Raw genomic sequence first — 11,953 nt, 5'->3', positions numbered from 1 at the left:
CAGTACACAATTTGTTCAAGTTTATATGAAAACTATCAAACAAACACAATACCAAATTAGTTATCCTTAAATGCAACATAGAATGTACTTTCAAAATTATATCAAATTAGCATGCATATTTTTATGGTTTATGTACAAACATGGTCTATTCTTTTTAGGTGCACTCGATTTAGGCGGTCCTTCGCCGAGTGCTCGAAGGTATGCACTTGGCATATAATCATTTCCCGATAGTGATTTATCGGGAAAAAAGTGCACATCATGTCTTCTCTGAACCTTGGCAATATTGGAGTTAACTCTATCAGCTCCCTCAATTCATTTCACAGGCACAAACACAAGTACAATAACAGATAGCGTGGATCGACGCGAGGGCCTCGTAAATCTCTTTCGGCGGAAAAAAACTAGGGTTCCTCTTCCTCCCGCTGGCGCCGTCGTCGGTCCACCCCATCTCCGGTGGCTTTAGGGGCATGGGCGCGGAGTGGATCCCGGCCCTTGCCCATGAGAGGGCTCCGTTTTTAGATCTTTTTTGAGTTTTGTTAGGGTTTGTGTCCTGGTAAGGAAGGTGAGACGGCGGCGGCTCCCTGAAGATGGAATAAATGTCTCCCTGCCTAGTCCCCGCTCCGTTGATGCGTCTAGCATCGTCTGTGTGCGTGTGGATGTGTGTCTCCAGTGGATCTGTCTTTGGTGGATTTGTTCGGATCTGTTCCTCGTTCGTCTATGTTCTTGTGTCTTATGGTTGGATCCTTTTAATCTACACTCTTCATCGGCGATGGTTGCCGTTGTGGTGCGCTGGTTCTATGGGGCCTTAGCACGACGAATTCGCGATTGTCTACTACAACAAGGTCTGCCCGGCACCGGCGACGGAGAGGCGATGACAGCGGCGCACCTTCGGCTCGCTTCGGTGCTTGTTGTCATCGCTAGTAATCTCGTTGGTAATTATTCGTCGTTCCTACTAAAATTATGGATCATTGGGGGGGGGGGGGGGGGGGGGGCAGGCCCCTGCTCGTCCTCCACCCCCCCCCCCCCCCCCCCCCCCCCCGCGCGGCTCCGCCCCTAGTCTACGGATCTGGATGTAATTATTATTATTTATAGTGTTCGTTGTACTACCACTATTGAAGATGAATAGATCGGAAGTTTTTTCCTGTAGTAAACAAAGTGGACACAGGACGTACGATTTTGCTTTTCTCCTATCCATTCTCTTCTTCTGACCCTCCCCAAAGAAAACATGCTTGTAACCTCCCTAAATAGCCCGCATGCAGCAAGAGAAACAGGCGTGCCCTGATTTTGCGCCACTCGCGCATGCACTAAGAAGCTCTCTGCCAACATGCAAACACATCTAGGAGAAGCTCTGCCAACATGCAAACACATCTAGGATCATCCAAAAATTATTTACCACTCTTTCTTTATTGGTTCTCCAAGAACAGCAAGAACAAAATGAATGTTAAAGAAAAGAAAAAAAAGACAGCAACAAAATGAGATGAATACATGCATGTGAAAAACACACATGAATGATTGAAGCACTCTGAAATGAAGGAATGCATACTTCACTTCTTGAGGATGCATGCTTTACTGCACTCTTCACTCGTCGTCTTCTTTTCGCAACAGCTCACGAAGCAATCCATGTTTGCATATATGGCGTTCTGGTCGGCGGTGGTGGCCTTGATGTAGCAAAATTTCGAGGCTGTACTGTAGCATTCGATGTGAGCACCGTCGGTGCAGGTCGGATCCTTGCATGCCGCGTCGAGGTCCTTGATGCAGTGCTCGCCAGCAAACTCCGCGACCGTCTTGTTGCCGGGGCAGCCCCCATGCTGGTCGACGGCCGCGCGGAGGGCCGCGTGCCCCCATGGCCATGCCGTAGAAGCGAAATCATAGTTGTCTCCACCGACAACGGAGAGCGCGCTGAACATGCCCTTGATGGACTCGACGCTCTCGCCATTGTCGCGGCAGGCGGTCTCGACCATGGTGGGGCACGCGGGGTATCTATAGTGGGGTGCTCTTGATGGACTAGAGTGGAGAGCCTGCATGCATATAGTTGAAATGTCTGTTTACTGACTGGATTTGTGCCTCTATCCTCTGTTGCACGTTTAACATCTACTGTAACAGCCTGGATTTGTGCTCAATCCTAAGGAGGCCATGCATCGTCCCTTTGCCTTTGCTGCCGCTATTTTTACCTCCATACCGGTGAAGAAGAGGGCAAATTGCTTGCCAACAGACATCTCGTTGCAGTCCTTGTCAAACACCATGGCATCCAAGAGGTCCACGACGATGAGCCTAGCTACCGGAACCAAGGTTTTTTTTTTTTTGCGGGTAGAAAGGATGTTTTATTCCACAACGAGAGGGTTACAATCACGAGACACCAATTCCTCACACCACGAAGGAATCGAGTATGCGCAGCACTATTCGCTGACCTTCTCGTCCATCTAATATTATGGTCCACAAAGACTTGTAGCATGCCTTTGATCTCTTGCACCACCGGCCCAGCTGCAGCAAGGTTTTTGCTGGGATCATTTAGCATATTCACCACATTCTTGCTGTCCAGCTCCATCTCTAGCTTCTCCATGTTCAACTCCCTGGCCAGTTGCACCGCTCGTCTGCATGCAAGAATCTCCGCAAGCTCCGGATCCGACGTCGAAGCAAAGCAGTGGCATGCAGCAGCGCGGAAGGCGCCGTGGTGATCACGAATTACCACTCCTCCACCACACTTTTCCCCTGACTTGAGCGTAGCCCCATCCGAGTTCGCATTGTGCCATCCGTCCGGCGGTGGTTGCCACCACTCCGTCGGAGTGGGAGGCACAGTGGGCTTGTGCCGAATCACCTGCACTGCTTGCCATTCCTGCATATATGCATGAGATCACTGTTTTTGCGACAACTAGAGGATCAGCTATTCTCTTTCCATCCCGTGCATCATTCCTCGCGAGCCACAAGCCGTACAGGCTCTGGATCATCACCTGTCGCTGATCTGCTGAGGATTCCGCCAGCCACTCGATCATCCATCTCTATAACGCGCTCTGGGAGTCAACCGACAGCGGTGGGATCGCCACCGGGACATCCATTTCCGAGCGCATTATCTTCCAAAAACAAGCCGAGTGGGGGCATCTCCAGAACCTGTGCATCACGTCCTCTTCCCTCCCGCAAGCAACACAGAACACACCATTCTTTATTTTTCATCTGTGTAGTTCCATTCCTAGTTCCAAACCATTCCTCATGAGCCTCCATGTGTGGATGTTAACCTTGCCTGGTGCACATGTGTCCCATAGTGCAAGCCACGCTTTATGATGTATGACCGAGGACGAAGGCCCAGGCTGTCCTGTCTTCGCTCTTTGTGAAGTAAAGATACCGTTCTTTGTGAAGTTCCAGGTTAAGTAGTCCTCCACACGTTTGGTCCTCCAATTGGAATCTGCAGGATATCATTTGCATCATCCGGTGTGAACATCTGTGATACCTCTGTTCTGTCCCAATTGGTGCCATGTGAGTTTAATAAATCACTCACTTTGGTAACACCAGGTACATATATCTCGCCCAATGGCTTGAGGCTACCCATTCTCGGGATCCAGGAGTCATGATGAATATTTATTCTGCTTCCGTCACCTATCCTCCATACACTAATAGGAAAAACTTTATACACATAATGTTATCAGTAGCGTTGAACAAAATCAAACGCTACTGCTACTTAGTAGCAGCGCGCGTAAATAAACCGCGCTACTGCTATGACTTTAGCAGTAGCGCGTACAAGCGAAATGCGCTGCTGCTATGTTTGAATTGGACACACATGGCTAGCCCAACCTAGCAGTAGCGCGTATACTGGCCCAGCGCTATTGCTACTCTCCTTAGCTGTAGCGCGCTTACGTGTAAGGCGCTGCTGCTAACGGAAATAAAATAAAGTGAAAAACAAGTAGAAAAGTAAATGAAAATGAAAGAAATAGAAAAAGGAAAAAGGAAAAAAAATAAAATGTAAAGAAAAATAAAAGAAAAAAGGAAAAAAAGGAGAAAGGAATAGCAGTAGCTGGTTTAAGGAAACGCGTTGAAGCTAACTTAGCTATAGCGCGTTTCGGAAATGCGCTACCGTTACGTTTCACTTAAACAACGATCCCCCCCTCCCCCGGCCACCACACTTCTTCCCCAAATCCCTCGCCGTCGCCCCACTTCGTCGCCGTCTCCTGCCTGCGTGGACGCCCGCAACCTCACCGTCTCCCCCCGAGGCCGCCGTCATCCTCACCGCCGCCGCCCGAGGCCGCCCTCAGCCTCACCGCCGCCGCCCGAGGCCGCCCTCGACGTCACCGTCGGCGCCCTCCACCTCACCACCGCCCGAGCCCGCCCAGGACCGCCGTTGCCCGTGCCCGAGCCCGCCCTCTCCGCCCCTGCCTCCGTCACCGAGCACCTCCCCGCCATCGTCTCTCCACTCTCTGTAAGTCCCCCACCCCTCCCCCCGACTCCTCTCTCTCTGCATTTTAGAAAAAAATTAGTAGAGCAAAAGTTTGTTTATAGCAAAAATTTTAATTTAGAGCAAAGGATGTTAAGTAGTAGATTTTAGAGCAAAAAATAGTTTAGAGCAAAAAATTTGGTTTACAACAAAAGTTAGTTAGGGCAGTAGGGTTTAATTAGGGTAGATGCTGCTTGTATAGTATATAGTGATACTAGTAGATGTTAATTAGGTTAGGGCAATAGTGGTACTAGTAGATGTTAATTAGATGTTTTTTAGTTAGGGCACTAGAGTTTTGCTAGGTTAATTAGGTTAGTAGTGCTGCTAGTAGTAGTGGTACAGTAGGTTAATTAGGTGATGTTAAATGAATAACCTAAATGAATGAAATTAGTAGTTAACTGAACTTTTTTTTCCTTTCATCATTATAGAGCACTAAAGTTAACTGAATTTTCTTCTATTAGTAGTTAAATGAATTTTCTTCTACACTTTGTTTTTGAATTAGCTTGTGAAATTTGGACATGTGGTTGCTCGTGTATATTTGGACATGTGTTGCTGTGTCAAAGAGGGATATTTGAACACTGTTTCCAGGGAATGATGCTGAGTGGCCTTTTGCCGAAATGTTGATTCATTTCTGTTTCGGCAAATTTCAGGTTCTCGATTGTCCACTTTTTAGCAAAGGTCGTGCCGAAATTTTCCGTGAATTTCGGCATGACTTGTGCTACAAACTAGGACATATCGAGTGCCCGGGATTTGCCGCACCAGGAAGGAGTCAACATTCCTGCAAAACAATAGGCCTTTTTTATGTCATTATTTATTTTATTAGGTCTAGAATTAATTGACTAGATTTAATCATAGGAAATATGGCTAGCAACGATGAAGGACAAGGTTCTGGTGATTGCGACGACGTCTACCGGGTGGCAGACAAATTTTTTAGCCTTACCGACGATCAACCGATGTTGTTGCTGGGCCCACCGGTGGCATCGGGGACTGAGACCGACACGCAGACCGGTGCTGAGACTAAGACTGGCGCTGAGACTTAGACCGGCATCGAGACCGGCGCTGAGACTGAGACCGGTGCTGCCTCGGGGAGCGGAGCCGGTGTAGAACCGAAAGCAAAGAGGCAACGGCTTCCTAACAAACTCAGGACTACTAGACTGGTGGTCATGGAGGTGGACGACGACATTTTTGAGCCAAAGGCGCCCGAGGAAGCGCGTCGATGCTACGATAATCAAATAGGGTGCATCGTACGGACAACCGCCACCATCAACGATGAGAAACTACAGAAGATAGAAAATATGAGGAGCTCCCTCCTAAAGAAGTTTCACCAGATATTCTTGTTCCCGGGCCGGAATGAGAAGGATTATGAAGATCCAGACGAGGACCCGACAATGAAGAAGATAAACAAACACACCATGATGAATTTTAGCGACGCGTTGGCCGCTTGGAAAACTCGAGTGAAAGCAAGGATCATCGACAAGAAGGAACCCTACTCCGAGATTGTAAAGGATTATCCGACAATCACGGAAGAGCAGTTTCAAATATTCAAAGAGGCTTGCGAGGCCAAAGCTGCCAAAAAAAAGTCTAAGTACATGAAGGGGCTTCAAGAGAGGAACATTGGGAGCCACCACCTCGAAAGCCGTGGTTACGGCGGAAAGAGGTCCAAATGGGCCAAGGAGGACGCGGAAGCCGCGAGTCTGGGCATCCCAGACCCCTTGGCGGATTTCATCGTCCCGCAGGAGCGTGACGTCCTGAGGGCCCGGCACCGTTGGGACCCAGTGAAGAAGGTTTACGAGACAACACCGGTCATTACGGAGTTCTGAGACTGCTGGTAATTTTAGTTTCAGATCAATTTGACTGCACACGTTAGCCATATTTGTAAACGATCCTTGTGCCTTTTGCAGAGAGAGCAGCACCGGATTGTGGCCAAAAGCGACTCGCCGTCTGAGGCATTAGCGAGGCCCAAGTGGGACACTCCATTCAACCGGGCGTTGAACATATTGAAACGACAACCGGTGGATACTCGACCGTCGTATGGACGCGTGCACGGTGTCGGAGACGGCGCCACGTGGAAGAAGTACTACCGTGAGACCACAGAGGAGAGAAAGGGAAGACGGAGGTTAACTGAAGAAAACATCGACAAGAAGGTTGAGATTACGGTTGAGAAGAAATCATCTCAGACAGTCGCAACAGCGGTAGCTGCCGCAAAACAGGTGGTTGCAAATTTGTCTACTTCCTTGGTGACGGGCGTTTTCACTTGGACAAGGCAAAATCCAGAACAAAATGCAGAGGACTTTCCCCTTGCTGACTTCTTGGGAGCACCTGCTCCCGCATCGGCTCCCGCACCGGCTCCCGCACCGGACGTGCTCGGCGGTGCTTCGTCTTTGGCTGAGCTCGACGCCCTCACGGTATCTGTCACACCGGCCCCCTTCAATATAAATGTATAATCTTCCGTTTTCGTTGCCTTTCGGATGTCTCACGTCGCAGATTTTCTTTGCAGGCCGACGAAACCCCGTGCACCATATTGTACACCATCGGCGACCAGAAGGTGGACGTGGGGAAGGCGACGATAATGGAGCCGAAGGAACCATTGTTCCACAGCCGGCCGATCCCCCTGAACGTCTTCAAGGTTTCCGTGGCCAGTGTCGAACCGGGCCACAAGAATTTGCCTCCTCCAATACTACTGGTGGATGACGAGGAGACGCCGCGGCGGCTTGGTGATTGTTGCAATGGGTGGGTCCTGTTGTGGCCAAAGAGTCTGCTTCGTCTGGAGGCGGTCGGGAGCACACCCACGAGCACGCAGCCTCAGCAAGGTATGATCATCAACACCCCACCTACCCAATTAGCGTCGGGTGTCGGGTTGGGTGATAGCGGACGGGGTAAGGAGGAGGCTCCATTAGTCGCTGATGATGTCGCCATGGATGAGGATGAGGATGACGGTGGTGCTGAATAGTCTGTCTATACTAGCGCCTCCTCAGGGTTTGAGCGTCATGAGTCGGTGCCTGAATTGCCGTCTCAACGTATTATGGCAGTAGTTAGTTTAGGTTCACGCTAATGCGAGAGAGGGATACGAACTCATGTACTCAAAGTGATAGCTCTTCTCGCATATACCATTGTTTATATGGATGACGATGTATTTGCAAGTAATCGAGGACGTACTTGTATCGCTATTTTCGAGATGATGACGAGAGACCACTTTGTGTTGGATGATGATTATGATGATGACATGATTTGATGAGACTAATTGTATGTATATGCTATGATTACATTTGTATGTGTATGATATGCTAAAGATTATTGTATAAAGCCTATTCAAATACAAAACAAATACAAAAATAAATATGCAGGAAAAAAACTAATAAAACTAGTAGTAGCAAGGGGGGGGGGGGAATTTAGCAGTAGCGCCGCATTACCAGTAGCGCTTCCCGGTAAACATCGCTGCAGATAATATCAGCAGCGCCCTTTTCTAAACAGCAGTACAGCTATTCATGTATAGCAGTAGCGTGGGACAACAGGCGCTACTGCTATACGTTAGTTGTAGCGCCTTATTAGTAGTGCCTGTCCCCGCGCTACTGAGAGGCCCAAAACCCGCGCTGCTGCTACGCTTTTCCCTAGTAGTGATATGGTTCCTTCTCGAAGCAAATCTCTCCCATGAACCATGAATGATACTCTTGAACGTAAAAGAGGCGTTGCTTGGGCATGTTGCATTCATAATTGACCCATCTTTAAAATATCGTGCTTTCAACACACGCGCATAAAAAGATGAGGGGTTCCACAGAATCCTCTAAGCTTGTTTGGCAAGCAAGGCTTGGTTAAAAACTTGATAGTTACGGAAGCCCATACCACCTTCACGTTTTGCGGTGCACATCTTATCCCAAGAAATTCAGTGAACCTTTTTATCACCACTTGCTGAAACCCACCAGAAGTTCGAAGAGATCGAATTCAGTTTCCGGCACGTTTTCTTTGGGAGTTGAAAACAGCTCATGGGATACGTCGGGTAGACTGGAGGCCAGATTTAACAAGCACCTCTCTAGCAGCCTTTGAAAGCCCTTGACGCTTCCATCCTGTTACCTTGCCTTTAGATGCTTCCTTCACATTTTTGAATTCTCCATCTTTTGATCTACCCACCACCGTTGGCAGGCCTAGGTAGCGTTTGCTCAGAGCCTCAGATTGCACACCTATAACAGTCTTCAAAACCTCCTTCGCATTGTCCTGACAGCCTTTTTCAAAGAAAATCGATGACTTGTTTAAGTTTACCTTCTGCCCAGACGCTTCTTCATACAAAGCTAGAATATTTTTTAGCTCTTCAAAGCTGCTCTGGGAGGACTCGAGGAACACTATACTGTCATCCGCAAATAGCATGTGTAGTTGACCTACCTGCTGTCCTGCTCTATGTTTATGAATTTTTATTTTTAATTACAACATTGTCATCAGCGACTTAAAGATGAAGAGAGCTTGTACTTAACCAAACTGCTGTTTTCGGCCATCACCAAACTCTGGAAACTAAATCAGCATTTAAAAATCGTTGATCAACCAAGTTAAAAGTTTCTTTCTACCTGGATTGGATTCTTCAACTAAGCTTAGCGATATCACAACAGATAAAAATTGCCATCAAACAGTTATTTAGTCAGACATTCTTCACTGGATGGTGAAATATATGAATAGTACCTAGAAGGGAAATTTAAAATAGAGACAGGACAGTTCCTCATTTGGTGAATGAGACGAGAGTTGATGGATCCATTCTTCACTGGATGGTGAAGTTTTAGTAATAAGGACGCCCAGCAGTTTCAAACAAGAAATCAGAACACGGGTAACTGGAGTACGTAAGAAACAAAACAGTAGGACTTCCATAAAAATTTCCTATATTCACAACATACTGTAAAAGAAATGGTATTCTGAACACACTAACCGAGCCGGAAAAAGAGAAAAGATCAAAGACTGAAACTTTACAAAGAACATACTAAAATTTGGACCAAACTTACATGGTACACACTGTAAATCATAAACACTAGCACTGTAAAAAAAATAGTATTAGATGCTACTACAAGAGATGGACATGCATAAAGTAACCAACTACACTGGCCTATGAAGCTAGCAACCAAGTCATGAATGCTAAATTTTCTGAATCTGTAAACACATATTAGAAAAGTTCAGAGCACGACTGTAATCATAGTAAATCTCTAAAAAGACAAATATTTAGGAACGGAGGGAGTAGAAAAGTTCAGAGCACGACTGTAATCATAGTAAACCACGAATGTAACTTTTAACTTTTAAAACTCCAAACTTACAGAAAAAAATCAGAGGAATACAGAAGCTCAAACTACGTAGAGGACATGCTTAAATTTCGAACAAATTTACACAGAAGTCCATGGTGGTCAGCCTCCTTCTGGTGGTGGTGAACTGGTGATGATGGGGCACGGGGGGTGAACGGGGTCTGGGAGCTCCTCCTCCTACTGCAGCTCGAGGCAGACCCTCCCCATAGACCAGCGGGCTTGCCTTCGCCGTGTAGAGATTTGAGAGGGAGTGATCTCAACCCCTCCACGGATCTAAAATCAGGAAGATGAAGGTGGAGGCAGCTGGATATGCAATCAGAACAAAAATTAAAAGGCCCGTGACAACGCATAGTCACTGTACTAGTATTTATATATGTACAAAAAAAAGACTCACTCGGTCGCTTCGTCACGCCGCCCAAGCCCACACATAATAGACCATCTAGATCCAGCCAAGTTTCAGGGCAAACGGCCCAGGCGCGCCTCACAAGTGCCCAGAATCCGGCCAGATTTAGGTAGAAAATGACAAAAACGGGCTTATTTCTGAATTGATGCCGTGAATGAAGAATTTTTATAATCAAGATTTGATGGTACGTATTTTTTTTGAGAATGTATATATATAGAGAATATCAAAATAGTTATTACTTTTTACGGGGAAAATATCAGAAGAGTTGGATGTGAACGGGCCTTAATTTTTACTCCCTCCGTTCCGAAATAGATGACTCAACTTTGTACAAAGTTAGTACAAAGTTGAGTCATCTATTTTGGAACGGAGGGAGTACGTATTTGAGCATCACCAGCAAACCACATTATTTGTACCGAAGAAAGAAGACATGTATTAGAAAAAAAAGGACGTGTCATCCGGCCCATCCCATACCATGGCCTCGTGTGGTGACTGCTATCGATCGATCGATCGATCATGCAGCCAGAGATTGACAGCCGCCGCCGCCGCTCTGCTCCAGGTTCCAGGCAGATCGACGACGGCGACGTGGCTGGTTGCCGGAGATGAGCGGCGGCATCCGGCGGTTCGTGAACCTGGGGGTGTATGATGGGCGCAACCGCGTGTATTCGCTCCGACGCTTGGACCTCTCCAAGATGGACTTGTTTCACCGGACGGCACAAGAGGCGCCCACGGATGGCAAGCTGCTGCCAACACTCACGCCCGCCAAGGCCTGGGTGCCCAACAGGAGAAGGATCTGCAAGGCTGACCTGGTGGCGGGGGAGGCGGCGGCGCCCAGCATCCGGACGCCGGCGAGCGAGCTGGTCATAAGCCACCGGAAGTATCAAGCAGCCTGCCGACCCATCACCGCGTTCATTTCCTCCCCACCACCTCGGAGGACAAGGTCGTCTTGGGTGACCGCGCGAACTGCATGTTCCGCTTCGATGGCGGAGAGGGCCGCTGCTGGATCGAGAGTCTGCCAAGCCTCCACGAGCACAAACACTCACCATTGTCCATCGCCGTCCCTCCGTCGGACTTGCACCTCCATGACGGCCAAGACGGCGGCGACATGTACATCATCGATAGGATCCTCCATCCGGACAAGTCAGAGGCGAAGCCGCAGTTCGAGGCTCTGGTGTGGAGGGCGGAGCACCCGCGCTCCTTTTGTCGCAGTACCTGGCACTGCGACGTCCTTCCGCTACCACCGTGGATCATCCACCAGAAGCACGCCTACGTTTGTGGTCACGCTCTTGTCGGCGGCGACACCATCTGCTTCTCCATCGCCGGTGCTGAGGGCGCCGGCACCTACTGCTTCCACATCGCGACTCGCGAGTGGAGTAAGGCTGGCGACTGGGTGATGCCGTTCCAGGGCAAGGCGGAGTATGTTCCGGAGCTCAGGCTCTGGTTCGGCGAATCAAGCGGCCTCCCCTGCGCCGCCAATATCTCTGGCGTTGTCAGAGGGGAGGAGCCATTGCAGGAGAAATTGCGGATCTGGGTGGATGATGACCTGCCAGAGGAGTGGCAACCGAGCGAATTGTGTAGGTCCAAGGTCATCAGCCTCGGTTTGGGCAGGTTCATCGTTGTATAGACTTCTTGGATGCCATGGTATTCGATAAGGACTGCAACGAGATGGTTACGGGCAAGCAATTTGCCCTCTTTAGTGGTATGGAGGTAGTGTACGATAACGGCCGCAGCAAGGGCAGTGTCAAAAATGGCAGCAATGGTGCTGGCAAAGACAATGACAACTACAGTAGTGATACCAAAGGGATGATGCGTGGCCTACGTATGGTTAAGCACAAATCCAAACGTTACATGTTTAACGTGCAATAG

At 48.5% G+C, this 11,953-nt stretch overlaps 1 pseudogene; it reads left to right on the top strand.

Moving 5' to 3' along the window:
- Window positions 1-10,621: 10,621 nt before the first annotated feature.
- On the top strand, window positions 10,622-11,953 carry LOC123047634 (uncharacterized; annotated as a pseudogene).

The sequence above is a fragment of the Triticum aestivum genome, chromosome 2B, assembly GCF_018294505.1.
Source record: "Triticum aestivum cultivar Chinese Spring chromosome 2B, IWGSC CS RefSeq v2.1, whole genome shotgun sequence".
In the NCBI taxonomy this organism is placed as follows: domain Eukaryota; kingdom Viridiplantae; phylum Streptophyta; class Magnoliopsida; order Poales; family Poaceae; genus Triticum; species Triticum aestivum.
Note: the sequence above shows the minus strand (reverse complement) of the source record. Positions and strands in the feature narration are given on the sequence as shown.